Source organism: Thermobia domestica, chromosome 1, assembly GCF_964235325.1.
Source record: "Thermobia domestica chromosome 1, izTheDome1.hap1.1, whole genome shotgun sequence".
Classification (NCBI taxonomy): domain Eukaryota; kingdom Metazoa; phylum Arthropoda; class Insecta; order Zygentoma; family Lepismatidae; genus Thermobia; species Thermobia domestica.
Genome location: NC_137454.1, coordinates 70,597,209 through 70,618,084, shown reverse-complemented (window position 1 = coordinate 70,618,084; position 20,876 = coordinate 70,597,209). Strand labels below are relative to the sequence as shown.

Sequence of the window (20,876 nt, the reverse complement as noted above, 5' to 3'; positions counted from 1 at the left end):
CTTAAATTATTTTTGTAACTCAAAAAACTGGGGAGGCTAGGTCCTTCTCGGCCCCGGGCTAGATACGCCACTGGAGTCTGATAGACAGAAGCGGTTTGCTTTTATAATAAGGATTGGTAAAATTTACGAAAAGGATATGCTTTTCATTTTCCATTCATTAGTAAACGACGTTTAAACAAAAGAAAGAGTATACATGCAATATGCCCTAAAACAAAAGAATCAGAAGGAAATAAGAAAAGAAGAAAGGGCTAACGTCCATTTCCTTCCAGTTCCAAGAAGGCTATAGCCTATCTCTGTTGGAATTGCCGGTGAGATATATAAGTTACGTTTAACCTAGGATGATCAACTTGCGGTAGTATAAGTAGCACAATCTTCGTCTGATTAATCCATTTAGATGAATGCAGTTTTTTTTTTTTTCGGATAAATGTCTATCGTGCAGCACCAACTTCACTGCTGAAAGGGTTCCTAGTTCGATTCCCTGCCATGATGATTTTCTAATTAATTCATTGTCGCAGAAACCAAAGTCCGCTACTGGCCCCTATTCTATTACTAATCCATGTCCATCTATCTTCTTGATCTACCCAAAATGCTTTCCTACAGGCCTGCGAACTATTTGTCTATACCTATCACATGGCTTGCACACCTCATACTCTCCGCTTACGGCAATCAGCATCACATCACGCACGTCAACACGCGTTTCAGCGACCGGCAACTAATATGGAGGCAATGTTAAATGTACAGCATTAAACAAAGATGCTTAGGTCTTGAATCAGGCAGATTTTAGGTTCCAGGGTGTGCCCATGAGAAAATTTAGGAGGAAGGGACAATTTTTCACAGATGGTACACTAGGACTTTAAAAATGCCATATTGATGCTTTTAAGAATAGCAAAATTTACAGAAATTGAATGAAGTTTACTCTACAAAGCAAGTTATCTTGGTTTTGTCCCAGGTAACTCCGATCTCCTCTACTTTTTCCCATCGCCTGGAAAAGTTTCTCTATATGTGATCTACAGCAGTGCAAATGTTTACTTGTGGCGCAAAGAAAAATGTTCACTTCTTTGAAGATATGGAACGAAACTCTTTCCATGTGATTATTTGCACTGGGATGTCTGCAATATCCCTGTTCGATTTATTGTATTTATTTATTTATTTATTTTTGACGTTGCTCTTAGCCACGTAACGTACCTAAGCGTGTTACAAGATTGGTTTGTCCCCCAGCTGCGAGTGGCCACAACAGATCATTTGCTTGTAACAGAAGAAAAACAATATTAATGTAATTCGAGATACAGTTATGAAGAAATTGTGAACATAATTATAGAAACTATTTGCCGACAACAGTCTTTATTTAAAGATATTAGTAAGGGTGAGGAAAATCTTGAGTCACTTTAGTGAGAATGATTCAACACGTGGTTCGAACACTGGATCTTCAGCTAATGGTTTATTATTCACGTGTTTCGGTAAAATAAATCATTTGTCAAAAAAAAGAGTTTTGTAAAACCAAAGTTTCATCATCGTCTTAGCCCATCATACATAGTACATTTAGCCATCCAGAAATATGTAAACCTGTATTATATATAGTGTTATGTGTCATAAACCGTAATAAACGTGTTTCGTAGCTACAAACAGAGTTCAAATGCATTTTTACTGTTCTTTTGGGTTAAATAAATTAGTCAGGACCTTTCGTTAATCTAGTCAATGTATCTCCCCGATTAGTCTGAATTATTGAGGTTTTACTGTATTTGTTTAGCACAAAAATCACTTTGTAGAAATGTGGGAATATTATTCAGCTAGACTTGAAGAAGGAATCAGTAAAATTACACAATTAAAATGCCAGTTCATTGAATAAATAATTTCTTATACAAATAAATGGGTTAAAAACACAAAAAGCACAGGTATTCAATATCGTCAAGTTAATTCCTTAGTAGGAGCGTCCATTAGGAGTAAATATCAAAATAAATTTCGTTGCTAACATAGAATTACATTTTCAGTGTACAATAGTACATAATCAACAATACACTTTCCTTCACTATGAACCTAATGTTGATGTCAACATGTAGTTTGCATTGTGAAACTTTCGACTTAATACAATGAAGTAAAGAAAATGTAGCATATAATGTATTCTTAGGTAAGTGAAAGTCACAAAGAAGAGTAATTAATGAAACTACGTTTTCTGCAAATATTGCGTAAAAATGAAATTCATTATTATATCATATATTTTTTTTTTCTCACAATATGAAATTTAACATGTGAGTAGCTTTCACTAGTATACTATACACTTTTTAAATTAAGGTAATTGTTTTCAACTTCTCACAAGAGAGGAAGTATTCTATATTAAGTTAAAAAATATGATTTTTTAAAAAGAAAAAAGACGTAATTAACAAAAGAATTTCCACACTAATTCCCGCAGAACGTCCGCATTTGCTAGTGACATTTTCTGCACGTGCCTGCTGATACGTAGTCAAAATTGTTTTAATTTCTGTGATGACATAACTAACGTGTTTATTGTTTGGAAGCGGCCTTTTTTTCTGTTGAGCAGTAACACATAATTTTCTGATTATTTTATCTTGCTTTTGTGAGTCGTGAAATACTACTATGTATTGCAGCGAACTAAGTACTGAAGTACGAGCACGTTGGTACTTTTTCAATCGGCTTCAATTATGTAGTTGATTCTATCCAAACGTAGAAATACGTAACATATTAGAACGTGTTAAAGCTAAAATACTCAATTGAATTAATCAAGCTATTGGAACAATTACCTTGAAGAATATTGCGTGTATTTATCACAGCCAACAGAGGATAGACGACGTATTCCTAGGGACGGTGAAAGATTCTCAATTTTCCCTCTCATCAGGCTTCTGCAGCACTGGTGCCTGTCCAGTTGGGGGACGAACGAAACTTTGCCAACCCCCCTCCCACATCAGTAACCAAATTCGCACACTGCTTACGTGGTATCAGCCTTAAAACTACGAATATTTAGTGTTTATGCTAAGACTTAGTTGTTCTTTATAATGCAGAATAAGTAATTTGTGAAAATAACAGAATAAACAGTATGGAGGAGTCCAATACAAATGTGTAATTATAGAATATACTCTTGTATTTAGCGTTCCTCTATGCCCCGTAACAGGGTATGTTAACACATCACGCTCTCAATTATGATAACTCGTGAGAGTGTGACATGGCTATCACATCTCTGAGGGCGTACGCACCTTAGGCGCGATAGACTCGGGTTCGATTCCCGGTTATAGCTTTTGTGGTTCAGATCCCACGTTAAGCTGTGCATTCGTGTCTCATATACTCTTGGTGCTGATCGGGAAGCTAAATTCCAAATCAGCCAACCATATCTCCGAGGATGCTATAGCTAAGTACAGAAATGAGCATCAGAATGAAATCTTAATGAATAAATATACCCTATATATATAATCTCCCAATTTTGTGATACATAGCATTCCTTTGCTACAATGCTACAAAATACATACTCATTTCTTTTATTCATATTCGGCGAATCGTCCATAGGAATATATAACTTCATTCAAATAAGTGGAAGAACGACAACCTTATGGGTAACATTGAACACTCAACACTGGAGTCAAGGACAATAACGTATCTCTTATAAAGGAAAAAAAAAAAAAAAAAAAAAAAAAACCTGTTCTGCGTTGATAAGACACGTGTAGTGGTATAATGGTTGCAAAAACCTGAAATTCTAACTCTAACTTTACCGTTTGAGTATAACTCATATTTGATTGGTACTGTAGACACTGCAAATTTTATGTTTTCTTACACAGCACCGTTTCTGTAATCAGAATTCGGCTTGTGACAGTGGGTATCGAATATACCAACGTATTAAATTTTCAAGATGGTTAAAGATACAAGAAAAGTTTTTTTCTTAGAAAATACATTTTATTAAGCAGAAATACTTCATTTCAATGTAGTTGCAATTTTCACTTGTTGCAATTTCATTAATTATTATCTGAGTTTTCTGTTTTTTGCAACGTACTTTTCAGCTTGACACGTTTTGTTGCAAATTGTAAAGTAGCCCTCAATCTGTTTATTATTTTTTTTTATGGGCCTATCACGAATTTATAGACTAAAAATGTTTTTGAGACAAATGGAAACGCATTAAATGTTCGAGATAGTTGAAAATATACGAAGATTTTGTATTTTTTCTTAGAAACTAAAATTTATGTACGAGAAATATATTTGATTTACTAGTGCATTTTTCAGTTACACACATTAACTGTTGCATTCAAGTTATAAAAACTTAAAGGTCTATTTTACACATAAAAGTGTATTAACGGACGCCTGTCAATGCGTCAACCATTAAATTTCACATTTTGTGTTCTCTGTATATGATTATACTTTGAAACGTGGTGCATGTTTTTAAAATGGCTCCTAAGAAAATGCACGGGAAAGGGTGTTATGGTGTTCAGAACGTTAGGTTCAAGATAATATTATAGAGAAGTGCGCGAATATCATACCCCAAAACCAGGGACGTACGGAGGGGGGGGACACGGGGGTCCGGACCCCCCTCCGAAATTTCGACTTTTTAAAAATTTAGCCTAATTTTAGGGGCAATTTTAGCAATTTTAATATAAAATAGCTTCATATTTAGTTTGGACCCCCCCGAAATAAATTCCTGGGTACGCTACTGCCCAAAACCTATAGGAATGTAACAACCCCATTTTAAAGATATTTTCCAGAACTTTATACAATTGTAGTAGTGTTTTCGATTAACTTTTCAATATAGAGTAAATACGCTACTTCTATACAAACTCCGTACTATAAAAATTACCTACATGAAGTTTCGTCAAAGATACTTTTCGTTAGCTATTAGTTAGTTTTCATTAATTGAAATCAATCTGTTCATGGTTACAAAGCTCACGTACGTTTGAAGAAAATGGTAGTGATCGTTTTCGATAAAAAAAAAAAAAAAAAAAAAAAAAAGAGAGAGAGAGAGAGAGAGAGTTAAGAAAAATGTTAATTAAAATCAATTTTGAAATGTTAGCAGTAAAATTCAAATGTATAATTTAAATTTATAAATTATCTTATGGAATTATTATTTCATTTTTCTTTTCAAAACTAAAACTTCAGGAATCATGTATTCACAAATGGAAATGGGCATATTCTATGCATCTGCTGAGCTAATACTGTGCTGTCAAATTTCTTTGTTAGAAACTAATAAATATGATAACATATAACTATTATTAAATTACTTAAATTAATTAATTACTTTAATTGATTAATTACTTAATTAATTAAATAACTTAATTACATTAAATTAAAGATGTTTATAAACGTATATAAATATCTATTCCATTCATCATACTAATCCTGACTGTAAATTAACAATGTTATTTTGCAATATATTTAACAGCTAATTATTGTAATTTTACTGAACAATTTTAGCGTGACATATGAGTGAGTTAGTTTTTTCGAAGCCTGAGAGAGAAAAATTACATTATACTTTTTGCTACATTGTAAGCAAGGTGCGTACTACCGGGGAAGAAGGATTTTGCCCTCAATCACATTTTGATCTTCACCAAAGAAACCAATTAGTGCGTTCCTACCAGGGATGTTTGTTTTCAAAACTATGTTTAGTGATAAAATGTTTGAGCAGGCTATAATTGTGAATGTTTTTTGTCCTTTAATCTGGTAGCTGTATTTCAAAATAAAAGAAGTAAACTGTTCACTTTTGGCTTCTAATTCTATACTCAGCTACCACAATATATAAGTTATCATTTTCCCCTATCTCATATAGACTCGCTGTTAAAAGGGATACTAAACTCAAAATCAAAACAAAACAAATCAAATCCTCTATTTTCTCCGTCAATCAGTTTGCCTATAGTTGTTCCTTTCAATCGTAACCCTGATACCTTTCAATTCGTCGTCAGATGTGAATTTGGATGAAAGCTACGTAAGATACGGTACTTTCAACCCTACTGAAAACCTATGTTCGGAAAGGTTAGAAGCAGGCAAGTCAGGCAATATATAATTAATTTAGTTATTGTAGCTAAGCTTATAGATTTAATATATTTCTTGTTTAACTACTACTATTGTCAGAAAATTATATTTGTGAGTATGCTGGGGGAAAGGAGGGCACCATTTCTCATTTTCAAATGATCGAACTTACGACCTCTGTGCCTTGTTGGGCTTAATTTTATATCTTTCTCCATATTAATAACCTAATTAACACATTAAGTTTTCAGTACTATAACGAGATATTGGCAAATATTCTGTCAATATATCAGTATTAAAATTACAATCAAATGGAAAGATAATAAATTCGGTTCATTAAAATTTTTTGAAAGCAATCTTGGTTGTTTTAATGTCAATCATCAGGATAGCGTTCAGATAGCACATTTCCCAATAATTTGTTGAAATCGTACTTTTAAAAAAATCATACAGGCCACGGCTGATTTATTAAATTGGCATAGGATAGGATTAGTGGTGCTATTCAGCTGGTTCGCCAGAACCGGTTGTTAAATTATTTCGAGTTTGCAGAACCGCTTGTTATACCCAGACATAATAGTAAATTAAAGTTTAACTATCTTTGTTTCTAGAAATTCTTATAGCTACAGGGTTAAACATATGATTTCTCAGAACAAGGTATAAGCGTTTATTTCGTATTCTCAAATGCTCAGATATCAAGAATGAGAACTGGGTTCACATGGGTGTACTGGTGAGGGTATATTTGAAACGCATAATACTGTTATCAACAATTGTCAATCCATTGTTGGATTAAGATCTTTCCAATACTTTTTAATAAACATCTATCTTGGATAATTAGTTCCCAAGATATTCGTAGTGCTACCTAATTTCGTCACTCTACCTTGTATTAGAATGCTGTGTAAGTCCCTATTTGTCACTTGTGGTATCCAGTAAAAAAAAAAAAAAAAAAAAAAAAAAATCTCTATCTAGTATGGTTTGTTTCATAACGCACTGACTGGATTCTGCGGTAACGAACTTTTTAGTTTGTTAAGCTATGGAATTACTTAGCTACAGTAAATTTAAAAATAGATTAGTTAATTTCCAATTCTCTGTGGAAAATTTCTTTCTTTCCTTCTTTATTTATTATTTTTGAGTTTCAGGTGTCACGATTATACTTCGAGTCTAAGGACTGCGATAATTATGATAATGAACAAAATAGTGGAATTGAAAAAGTAACAGAAAACGACAGAACTCAGAGAAAACCAATACATACGGTGTTTGTCCACCACAAAGCCTATTGGGTGAGAGCTGGGATCGAACCAGGGAACTTATGCAACCTTTCCTTTCACTCACCTTCAGTTAAACTTAGAATTAAAACTTACTTTTTTTTACTCTTATTAACATTTTTTTTATAAACTAGGAATTAATAAAATCTAATAATACTTTACTTTGATACTTACTCATGATTCTGTTAGGTAAAAAGAAAAATCTGCATTTAAACAAATGCATTTTCATAGAAGAAAGAATGTATATTGATTCTAACAAGCCAATTTGAATTTGCATTATCACAAGATAGTTCACATTAAAATAAATAAATAAAAATTCACTCCGCACTGTCAACACATTTACACTAATCCACACACATTTTTATTTTTTTAAAATTTGTATTTATTTATTTATTTATTTATTTCGATCACGTTTGAGATCTTTTAACCCCATTCTGGCGTCAATGGAGCAATGCTATACATGTATATTTGTTTAATTAGGTTTCGCGAAACATGTATATATCTGAAAAATTGAAGTAAATTTAAAGAACCACAACGGACTACACACAGTATCGTTATCAGCTGTTCGTGACGGGTATACGTAGCAAAAAAAAACGTGATGGAATTTTGGCACCCGCAATACGACATCCGTATGAAGCCAGCGTGCGGAGAAAGCCGGCTGTAGAGAAATGTATATTTATAGGTCTGTCCCACGTTGCCTCTTACATAAAACTGGGAGCAGGACATGTTATTGTATCGCACACACTCTCTCTCTCACACACACAAGAACCTATAACAAAGCTGACACAAGGAGGGAAGCTATTTGTTTTGAGGTAAAAAACAAAAACAAAAGAAGACACATTTCTTAAGAAAAAGACTTCGGAATTTTTTTTTTAAATTGGGATCAATATGGCGGTTCTCCCATCATTCTGTATGAGTTAACTGTTTTAACACACGACACATCACTAAAACTACAATCACACACGCATATTTCTTAATTAATATTCTCATTCATCATTCACTAGCACATACACACTCTATTTTAACGTACACTTACTGACCTGTCAAGTAGTGACCCGGCTGAAACTGACCGTGAAACCAGATGACTCAGCGAGCAATATTAGTGGCCGCGTTTTCCGAATCGGCCGTCAGTGAAGATTGGTCCTCGACTACCTGCGTTGCCATCCAATCTGTGGGGAGATGTTCTGCTGAGTCCCAAAGTCAGTCCACGAACCAGTAACTTCTTGAGATAAGAAGAACTGGATGAAGTAGCAGGCAGCTGAGTGGAGACACTCTGTTCTCTCGACGGAGGCCAAAGCTTCACTGGAGAAGACGACCCCGGCCGGTGCGAGAGCCCAGCCACTATCGATTGCCACCCATTGTTCACTGTCGCCAACCAACGCGCAGCAAAACTCTCCGACTCAAGTCACCCAACGAATGCTATACGGCCTTTTACGACCAAAAATATCACAACACCAAAGGGGTGAATTGCTCAGATTCCTACATAACAACATCACACATGATACACTTTCGCCTTTTAAAATAACAGTATAACCTATAAAAGCACATTTTTATCTCCTGTGAAATTGTTTTAGGAATTCCAAGTGAAATAATACAGAGACTGGTAAAAAAAAATACAGTATAATTGCTTGTTAACAAATAGATGTATTGTAAATTATTTGTGATGAGTTAGGATGCATTTTAGGTTCCTAATTCAACTTAGCAGCATGGTATAAAGCTAGCTGAACCAAACTGATAAATTAAGGGATCTTACTCGTTAGATTAATATTTTTGTGTTATATTGTTTTACAATACAGATTTTTAAAATCGAGACCTACTTATTTCCGTAGAATTAAGAGTTTGAATCTGGCGCTATTGCCGAATGCACAATGCAAAATTGGAAGATGAAATCGCTTAGAACCGCCTCTTCCCTGCTAATTTATTTTCCCTCCGAGGAGCTGCCATTACATATCACGCCACAGGTTCCGTACTGAGGAAATTAGAGGATGCGGAAAAATATTCCTTAATAGGGATGAACTGATCTCTTAGTAGTGGAAGGAAGGCACCATCTCATCATTCGCTTGGTGTAACTAAGAAAATAAAACTGGAGAATTTTAGGCAAGGTGACTGGTCTCAAGATTTGAACCTGGAACTCCCGGTTAGGAAGGAAGTACGCTAACTCATAAGAATGTCCTCATTGTGAAAATATTCTGCGAAAAGAAACAGGAGGAATTGATTATACACTGTCTCTATTTAAGTCATTGTACAGCTCCAAATGTTTATCTGATGGTAGAGGGAGAGAGAGAGAGAGAGAAAAAACAAAAGTCATGCTAAATTTGTTGATAAGAGCTGAATTCGAAATTAGTTCGTCCATTGCTTCATTTTTGTGAATTTTCTATCAACGTTTATTCACAACATTGAGGATGCGATGAAGATAGGAAATATCAAGGTCACACGAATTCCAACTGAAAAGAATCTATCAGTTTTACGTCCCACGATTATGGCGGCTAGAGTAAAGGAGATAGTAATGATGAGAAATGAATGCAATAGTGGAATGAATAAAGTGGGAGGAAACGGGAGAACTCCGATAAAACTCACGGCACATGGTGTTGGTCCACTACAAAGTCCACTTGACGAAAGCTGGGATCGACCCAGGAACCCCAAGCACTAGAGGTGAGGTCTACCACTGAGCCCCTTCGAACGAATTCGAGACCTGTTCAGATTACTGGTTCTCACGAAACCCTTTACGAAGAAGTGGGTGACGAATACAGTTAAGATATAAACTCATCATTGGAATTTACTTCTCTTTTTCAACATCGAGGCTATATGAGACAGGACCAATGAATTAACCCTTTAGCGATGGGCGTGGCATATAAACACAGTAGACGAAGAGAACTGTGTGGTTTATAAGCTTCATTTGTGTTCAAATTGCCAAATAAGTCATTCGATACAAAATCATAGTCTTGAATGAGTCAACTTGTCTCCTTTAAAGAAAGTCTTATCTAATATAGCCGTAAGAGGGATCAGAATCCTTACTTGGATTTTATCCAAGGAGTGTTAGTGACTTGACCACGACAAAGCACATCAAATCACCATGTTTTGTATTGAGTATTGTACTCTACGATACAGAAACGTGGATAATACAGTTGGATCCGGTAATTCGAATTCCTTGATAACTCCAATTTTTTTTTTCACATTTCCATGAACACTCCACAACACTCAACGTTAAAATAACTTCTGTAAGTCGGATGTTTAAAAATTACAATCTCGATAAGTCGAATTTTAAGGGTTTCAATAATCTTATTTAAAAACCTCGATAACTCGAACTTTCGTATCTGCGAACCACTACGAGTTCAAGTTTACCTCGTATGTCGAATTCCTCTTGGTGCGACCTCGATAACTCAGAACTATAGCTCTATGCTTTTACGTAATTTGTCATTGTTGCTAATGTGTAGGCTACTGTAATTGTATTTTATTAATGTCTAGTATTTTATATTTACTATTCATTTAATTTAAGGAACTTTCACAACTTCGAGTTAAAGAGACTGAATAAATAAAATTTCGAGGTAAACAGGTTATATATAGTCACTTTTCATGAGAAACACGGAATCTCGGTATATCGAATTTTTGTTGTGGTCACCTTGAGAACTCGAATTTTTATCTATTCTTCTCAGATTCAAGTTATCGATGTCCCACTGTACGTAAAACACATCAAAAGCGAGCAGAGGTTTTCACAATGTGGCAGGAGCGTAATTTCATATTTTGCTTAGGGGGGGGGGGCAAAAATCTCTTGGTATAAGTAAAATTTCGCGTTTTTCACTCATTTACTGCTACTCTATTGATAAAATCTATATAAATCTCAAACTCAGGGGGGGCAATTGCCCCTCCCTGCCCCCCTAAATGACGCCCCTGCAATGTGGGTGTGATGGGTCTTGGTCCTGTACATAGTCAGAGTGTGGACAGCTTGTCTTAAATAATAGACAGATTCTCCGCAGAAGGGTTTAGGGGAAAATCCCGAACCAAAAGGTGGCATTGCATTGTTGTTTGCTGCTGTCATTGTAAGACCTGCAAGATCGTGGTGGGAGAGGGCGTTTGTTTACAGTGTGACCAGGGGACTGTTGATGTCAAACTTGACTATCCAGAAATCACAAATAGTAGACTTGTTTCATCATACGAATTCACATTCGACATACAGTCTGTATTGTTGTTATTATAGCATAGGTTACGTACGTATGTATGTATGTATGTAAAAGTCTAGCTTTTCAGTACCACGTGCAAAAACGCACAAATATCAGTGAAGCGTGTCCCATATAGAAAATATTCCACCTCCACATTCCGTTGTAGTCGGAATTTAACCAAAGGACATGCTAACGATGTAATAATATGTTTATTTAACTAGTCACGACTTTAGACATAATTGCTTAACTTCCGCCTGAGAAAATTTTCTCTTCCTCAAGGAGAAACAAAAATTCAGTAAATGCAAATAAGGCTATGCTAACATTGTTATCCTACAAAATTGCTACAAATATATTACGAAATAATATAATCTCGTTCATAAAAACCTTAGCCAACCATTTTGCTTTAGAAAGTGAAATTCTGGCAACTGTACGAGGGAAATTCTAATATTTTGGCTCTAAATAAAAATCTTAATTGGTCAAAGAAAATAAGCATTTGTTTGATTAAATTCCAACTGTAGGTAAGAATACAAGACTTTTCAAAGAGAGATGGGTGGCCATCTTTTTAAAAAGACTGTACACAAAATAATGATAGCGTTACACCCTTTCTTTCGTATATTTCATAAAAATAACTACACTCATGGTTTTAGATAAATACCACACTCAGGAATTTAAAGGGTGTTCAATACCCCAGGCACTAGTCAGAACACTAAGACAAGGGAGCCGAAGTTATTTTTTTTGGGGGGGGGATTAATTTTAGTTTACATTTACACCAAAGCCTTTGCCCCGCTGTAGATTATAGATTAAAATCGTGCTTACTTGAAAGCGTTAATTGTTTACATTTATTTATTTATTTTTGTTTGCCCACCAACCACTCCATGCTACATACCATATTTTTATCCAATTATCCAAGGACTTCGTTACATACAACAAGCTAACAGGCAGCGATATCTATTAGCGTTAGACAGGAAAGTGATAGCACATGTAGCGACATCTATTACCATGATCGTTTACTATTAGGAATTAATGCGATACCCGAGACGTTTTCGTTTACTATAAGAAATTTATTATGCCCCTTGTATTTTCACAACCAACATTACAAATCTATTAGGCAAGGTTGCATAACATTCCAGGATAGTGCAACAAATTGGCATGTTTCCTTTTATAAAAATGAAACATTTCAGTTTTAAGTCTCACGGTTATGCCGTGTAGGCAAAAGGATGCGTTGTGGGAAGAAGCGGGAGAACCCTGAAAAAAACCACCCACACAATGTTTGTCCACCAAGAAGACCACTTAGCGCAAGCTGGGATTAAACCAGGGATCCCACACGGTGAACGCTCTGCCACTGAGCTACCGTGGCCGTTTTGCTTTTTTTAATTAAGATGCGCACATACCAATAAACAACTGTAAATTTCAGGTGAGTTGATCTCCGATGGCTCAGTGGTAGAGCGTTCATCTCTGGTGCGTCGAGTCCCTGCTTCGACCCCAGCTCACAGCAAGTGGACGTGCATGGGTTTTCTCAGAGTTCTCCCATTTCCTCTCACTTTCTTCATTCCACCACTGAATTCATTTCTTAACATCACCGTCTTCTTTAGCCTTGCCGGAATAACCGTGGGGCTTTAAACTGAAATATTTCATTTTTTTCAGGTGGGTTGAAGGTGATCGCAGATGGGCTCTTGGGCTGAGCCCAAGGACGCGATCTGGGGTGCCGGGGGCCTGGGCCCCCATGCATTTTTATGAATATGTATTTTTATATGTATTTTTATTGTTATAGGTATTGTTGTATGTATTTTTTTATGAAGGGCCCTCCCAAAGTTACAGAGAAATCGGCGCCGTTGGCTGAGCCCCTTGGCCACCCTCCAGCTACGCCCCTGCAACACACTCAAAAATACTTTAAATACGGTGGTAGATATTCCTTCGGGGAAAAAAAAGAACGAAAAGAAAAGAAATCTGAAGTTGGTGAATCGATAAGTCGGTCGCGTTTTCCCGTCATCTATCGGCACACTTTAGTTAACTTGCAACTAAAATCATGGTTGCCAGACAATACATAAAATAATATAGTATACGCTTCACACAGACTAGCGTAAAAAAGGTCATACCAAGGAAAGTAATAATCTATTAACCGTTAATTGGATTCAAAGTAAGACTAGCGCACTTTTTTCTTTACGAGATAGCTTTTTTTTTTTTTTTTAATATAGCCTACGGAAGCTTCATCACGCTCTCAAGAATTAGTCTTCACGGAACTAACAATAATTCAAAAGCAATGATAAGTTAACTTTAAGGTATTCCCAATTACAAGTAATGATAAGAGTTAATAGGAACTGAATGGCAATTTTCTCATTTACACAAGTAGAGCAATAGCATAATATTTAGCTTTCAATTCAAAGATAGAATATGTAATTTCAGTATAGAAGTATTACTAAATTATACAAAAGCATAAGCGTATAATAATAATAATAATAATAATAATAATAATAATAATAATAATAATAATAATAATAATAATAATAATAATAATAATAATAATAATAATAATAATAATAATAATCAGTGGCGTATTTAGGGGAGCTTCTGGGCTTAAGCCCCCCTCGAAATCTTACTTACTATAGTAAAGTATATGAAATATCTTGCAGAATTTTTAGTGGTAGAGCGTTCACCTCTGGCGCTTGGGATCCCGGGTTCGATTCCAGCCCCCGCCAAGTGAACTTTGTGGTGGACAAACACCGTGTGCGTGGGTTCTCTCGGGGTTCTCCCGTTTCCTCCCACTTTCTTCATTCCACCAATCCTTTCATTACTCATCATCACCGTCTCCTTTAGCCTAACCGGCATAATCGTGGAACGTAAAACTCAAAGATCTCATCTCTCAGAATTTCAGAATTCTTTTTTTCAGTTCAGATGGAAAATTAAGGAACTAATAAAAACAACTAACAGAATCAAATATTTTACTGTGGTTCCTACTTACAGTACGTGCAACACGCAGGGTTTTTTTCTGTGACCAGTCGATTTATGAAAAACAGTAAAGTTGGCAGCACTTACCTACAAAAGAAAATAAATTAATTTTAAAATTAGAATATTAAATCAAATACATTTCATAACATTAAAAATTCTAACAAACACGATAAGAATACGAGTGGGTAGAAATATATTAAATCAATCACAATTAAGGTAAATCACGTTTCAGCGACAAAATTGGATAACATAAAAATCAACCATTCTATATTCCGAACATTATTAATATATGAAACACGAACAAACAAAAGATTCCTCAAATTTCATTTTGTAATTAAATAATGGTAATTTCTCTACTACTGCTACTTAATTAAACAACCTACGCATTGTTTTTAATTAATTGAGTTTAATTAACAGACAAATGAAAGAACTGCTTCAATATCAGGATTCAATTACCACACAAGTAGTTATATGTATTTACATTTGTAAACAGCACACTCGAACATTAAATTTCCTTGGATTATTTCTTTTACAGTAGTAGAACAATATAAGTGAAATTGTTACTTGCTTTCTGTTTGAGATTTGTCAATGGAACTGAATGTGCCTAGTAATAATAACTTTAAAAAAATAATGATCAGGCATACAAAATTCTTTACAAATAAATTTTCTCTAGTTCTTTCATAATTCTATTGTTATACATCGCTTTGTTGTAAAAGGGTCCGTGGTTTGTGTTCGAGTTAAGTCTGAGTAGTGACTGGTGACGTGATCTTGTTAGCTTTCTTGAAGATTTGATATTACGGTAGTAGGGAGGGACATGACCCTTGATCTTGTATCCGCCAGTTGCTTCAGATTTTAGGCCCAGTGACGACTCGACGCCTATGTTAATATTAGGTCCTGTTTCTCATAACCTTGGTGTTGCACTATAGACAAAAAATAAAACATTTGTAGCTATTCTCGAGATTTTCCCATTTTCTATCACTTTCTTTATTCCACCAAGCCAAGTGAACTTTGTGGTGGACAAACACCGTGTGCGTGCGGTTTCCTCGGCGTTCTCCCGTTTCCTCCCACTTTCTTCATTCCACCATTTCATTCATTACTCATCATCACCTTCTCCTTTAGCCTAACCGGCATAACCGTGGGACGTAAAACTCAAAAATTTCATTTCATTTCACTTTATTCCACCAATTTTCCACCATCATCATCCACACGAATTTAATCTGAAGGCTGTAAGTAAATAATGCACAATTTACTTTTTCATACGTTACTGTGTTATGCTACCCATGGATTAAATCAGCCGCGTGCAACAGCCGCCCTCGGGCCAGTTCCGGCCCACTGAACTCTTTCATCCAGCCCGCCTGACCCCTTATTTAAAATATACTTCTTACATAATCTTAAACTGAATTGAAAATACTTCCTGGATAACTGATGTCCACCTTCGGAAAATACCATCCACGTTGGAACATCCAGTGTACCACGAAACATTGAGAGCCTAGTTCAGAAAATGAAAAATCAAATTCCCCACTAAAATGGTAAATAGTTTGTTTAGTAAATAAATACTCATATTTTGGTTACCGTTATAATAGTTTTTGTGTTCCTGTGATGTCAGTGTATGATGAATAAGTCTTTCCATTAAATATGGCAATTCGAAGGTCATGAAAATGTTCTACATTATTTCATAGGCCCTCGACATCAGTAGGTCCTCTGTGCTTGGCCTATCCCCTGTTCCAACTTACACATACCTGGATTAAATTCTAATATTATCGGTATTGAGGGGAGGCCAGCTTGGCTAACTTATTTTGATGTCTTGAAGTGAGAGGGAACTTAAATCATATAAATGTATATCCTAGTAATTGACTTCAATGTATTACATATTAAATTAATACATTATATATATAAAACATACGGAAGAAGGCAAACAGAAGTGAGAAACCAAAACTAACAAAATAACTCACATTTCATAGAAATATGATACTGGTTAAAAACATTGCTATAAAATACATATTAATGTTCTTAAACATTGGTATAAAATACATATATACACTCATACACTATACTCCCCATCATCGTATACCTAGGTATATAGTCACCATCCATTCATCCATTACACATAATTTCTTCAATGAATTCCTTTGTTTTCTAATTAACAGGGCTCCAAGTGTTTGAACCCGCTCTGAGTAGTCCCAGAGCAGAAGATTAACACTATCGTCAGAACTAATATAATATATCCTTGTGTTCTGTTACAGCAATTCGTTTCATCTATATCCTTGTGTTCTGTTACAGCAATTCGTTTCATCTATATCCTTGTGTTCTGTTACAGCAATTCGTTTCATCTATATCCTTGTGTTCTGTTACAGCAATTCGTTTCATCTATATCCATGTGTTCTGTTACAGCAATTAGTTTCATCTATATCCTTGTGTTCTGTTACAGCAATTCGTTTAATCTATATCCTTGTGTTCTGTTACTGCAATTCATTTCATCATGTAAATTACATATCATGCTCAGGTCACCTTCTTCTGTATGCCTAACTAGATAAATAGATCAATCAAATAAATAAATCCTGATACTCATCTTTCAAAGATACTACCAATAAATGAATGCTCATGGCCGCAGAAAAAGCGTTACCTTCTACGGTCCGCTCATCTTCGGATGAGAATGAAGTTCCACATTAAAAAAAAAATGCTTTTATGTATAAATATTTGAGACCGATGACGATTGGTTTTAATTGAAAGATTTGATGGAAGGCCGCGCTTTCCCCTGTAAAATTGATGTGAGGGTTCAACAGCTTCGGCACGCGTCAATTTAATCCCTGATGCTACCTCGGAGAAGCACCATTGTGGCCCATAACATTTTATCTGATTTTAAGTGCGCGTTTGATAGAACTTATTTATTTATTATTATTATTATGTTTATTTATTAATTTGTTTATTGACAATACTTGTCTATTTACAAGTTCGTTTTACACTTTGCTATACATTTATTTTACATCGCCAATAATAATAATAATAATAATAATAATAATAATAATAATAATAATAATAATAATAATAATAATAATAATAATAATAATAATAATAATAATAATAATAATAAGTACTAGTTTCAAAAACAAGGAAACGAAATTTCTAGCTTTACTTTTCACGATTACACTCTTTCGGCTGAAGAAGATAGATGATTAATGAAAGTGATAGATTATAAAATAATTTCGTGGAATGAAAATGGGTGAGAAAACTGGACAACTAAAACAAACCCATGGACACGATATTGTCCATCAAACGCCCATATGGCCAGGAATCGAACCAGGGATTCCTCGCACGAAAGGTAAGCACTCTACCTCTGAGCCATTGTGGTCTTCAAAAATAAGAAATGTGACTTATAGTTTAGTATTCTTCTTAATACAAATAATTTCTAGAAATAAACTAGAGAATGAGAGCTGGGGTAATATCTGGCAACACTAGTTACAATGTCTGAAGACATTTAGTGGAAAACCGAGACCTGGAACGAGGCCATGAATCACATTCGAAAGCCTTCACTTCGCCAATATAGATCTCTTCAGAGCCGAGACGTGAACGGAAGAAAGAAAGAAAGAAAGATAAAGGAAGTTTTTACACATTCCTAGACGCCACCACAAATGGGATAATGTTTACATTAATCTAAATTTAACATATGACCACAGACCAATATCTTAATCGGGTCGGACGTTTGTTATCAAAATATTTTTCCATAACGCCATCAGATGCAACATTAGATAGATCAGGGTATACTTATTCCTTTCCACGTAATGGATGGTACCTATAATCCATTATTATTATTGAATACATTATATCTAAATCCAATGTATCTTACAACTAAACAAAACAACTGGAGTTTAGTGTTCCTGGAGTTTCCATGACTATATCTGTCATGGATGTACAGTTTTTAAAATGTAATCTGAACCAATTCGATGCTCTCCCACCGGGATTCGAACCAGGGTGTCATATTTGTGTTTGACTTGACTTTTATGAATATAAAGTATCATACAGTCTTCATATTGGAGAAATATTTATTTATGGGTGGAAGTGAATAAATGCATGTAATGGAACCAAAATTAGCGTGGTATCAGTACGTGGACTAGAATCCCACCCAGGAAACCTATCTTGAGGTGAAACGGACACAGAATATTTTATCATAAAAGTAAAATAATGTGAAAATGAATCGAAAGACGGACGCCCTTTAATGGATATATGAGTTTGTTTCATACAGACCAGATAAACCATGGCACACAAAATGAGAAACCAACATAGCCATTTTGCTCATTAAGTGTATCATCTGGTTCATATTGGTGCCTCCCTTTATTAATCTTTCTGTTTCTTATGTGTAAATCCGGCGTAAATTTAGAGCTTTTTGTTGTTTAATTTCACAATATTACTACTTCAAAATAAAAACAAATCAATTAGATCATTTAAATTGCTGTTCCATCTAAGATAATTCAGGCTTGACGGTGGACCAATATTTAGATTAAATTGGAATTAATAGATTTTCTGTGGTTTCCCCATAATTGAAGGTATTATAAAGTATTCTCTTCGGAAATCATCTTAATATATGCTCAGCAGCACCGATGTCTGTATACTTTTTTTTTAAGGGGAGGGCGCTCAGGTATGTATATTTCGTTGTTACATATCCAAGTAAATATATCCAGTTCCTGGGGTGACCAAGGTAACTTCGGAGGGGGAGGGGGCTCAGTCGGGTCGAGACTCTCAGTCGAGTCACTCAAGATCAGTACGTTAAAAAAAACTTAAAGTGTTTAAGTTGCACAATTATGTCATATAGCTTAATGAAAAAAAGAAGAAACATTTCAGTTTAACGTCCCACGATTATGCCCTTTAGGGTAATGGAGACGATAATTAATGCAAGTGAATGATAATGGAAGAATTGGTGGGATGAGAAAGTTGAAGGAAACTGAAGCACTCCGAGAAAACCCACGGACACGATGTTGTCCACCACAAACTTGCTTGGAGGAGGATTGAACCAGGTCCCCCACTTACCAGAGGTAAGCGCTCTACCACTGAGCCACCGTGCCCCCCCCCCTGTAGACTAAATGAGACGAATGATTAACGAAACGAGTGAATTATTACGAACAAATTGGTGGAATGGTGATGTGGGAGAGCTCCGAGAAAACCCACGAATCCAGTGTTGTCCACTACAAACTCAATAGCCTGGAATCGAGTTAGAAACCCTTCGCATCTGAGGTAAGTGCTACGCCACTGAACCACCGTAATTTCTTGCTGAAGAGAAAGTTGCAAATCATAAAGTGCCATTCTCTGTAGTGTAAGCTTACAATTTCGGGGAAGGTGGGACCCCAATATATCCATTGGGTACGGATTTGCTCTGTACTATAAGAAAGGTTTCGTTTGGTATAGCAAATCATCAAATTCGCTTGTTCCTTCCTTCTCATAGCACTTTTACATAAAACAAAATTTAAAAAATTCAATACGTATTCGCTTCACTTATTCCATTGGACTAAGTTCGAATACTTCTACATTTACCCGATAGCGTTAGCCCGGAAGTGAATAATTTGGCTTCACACCGATGTTTGTGTGACATTTTACACGCGTATTACATCGCCCTGTCGCCTGCCGGAAATAGTACCAGACAAGTTCTTTTTTTTAAACTCGGTCAGTAGAACATTAGGAACAGGTTTTACAGGTATCCACTTCACACATTTAAAATAATTAGTATCGAATATCCTTCTAGGTGATAGTTTTTTTTTTTTTTTTGTAACTTGTAGAATGAATGAAGTTTATTTGACATTTGTATTAACTGAAAACGACAAAAACATATTGTGAAATATTATTAGTGTTTAACGGGGGAGAAAAGTGTCGAAAGCTGAGACATATCTATTGATAGATTTTTATTAAGCTGATCAAAATGAATAATTGAGTGTAAACTTTCTAATGGGTAGATTTCGAGAAAATGAAGAAATATAAATTACTTTGTAAACCTAAAAATTGACACTGTACAAAAACCATGCTACCTATTGAGGTGAACTGAGGATTTTGAAACAAAATCTCATATTAAGCTCTTCTTTATGAATAGCAAGATGACAAAAATTTTGATTTCTGTTTAACTAAAATATTGCCAAAATATGATCAATTATGTGATATATCAGCCGGTAGATCACGTTGAGCTGATCCAGGGGGCAATCGCCCCGATCGCTCCCCCGAAGAGGAAACTCTTATTTTATATATAAATGAAACCCATCTCAGAGTTCGGAGCTCTTAAAAGTAGCAGTATTACCACCCACTGCTTCCCCCCTCAGAAGTCCATCCTGGATCCGCCCCTGAGCTGATTAAAATAACATGCTTAAGGATAAATTCTCATGTGTAGTTTTCGAGGAACATGTGTAATGTGAGTTTCTGAAAGCACAACATGGAACGTCCTCAGGTTGCACATTGAGGAGAAGGCTTCTAGATAGTAGATATAGAGGTTAAGAGGCAAATATACTGAATAAGCAGTCGCAGACAGACGACAAGGAATAGCTGCTGTATGGTTGTGAAATGTGGTCACTCACTCTGAGGGAAGGTT

General features: G+C 35.4%; 1 protein-coding gene across 14 annotated transcripts in view; it reads right to left on the bottom strand.

Annotated features, from left to right (window-relative positions):
- The window catches only part of Ndae1 (Na[+]-driven anion exchanger 1), a 518,135-nt gene that overhangs the window by 183,929 nt on the left and 313,330 nt on the right, over nucleotides 1–20,876 (bottom strand). The window contains exon 1 of one of the 14 annotated variants that reach the window (XM_081758654.1): nucleotides 8,252–8,535. The exons of the other annotated variants lie outside the window; for them this stretch is intronic. The gene's annotated coding sequence lies outside the window, so the exon portion shown is untranslated. Of the gene's footprint in view, nucleotides 1–8,251; nucleotides 8,536–20,876 lie in introns of those variants that run through there. 14 annotated transcript variants of the gene reach the window in all.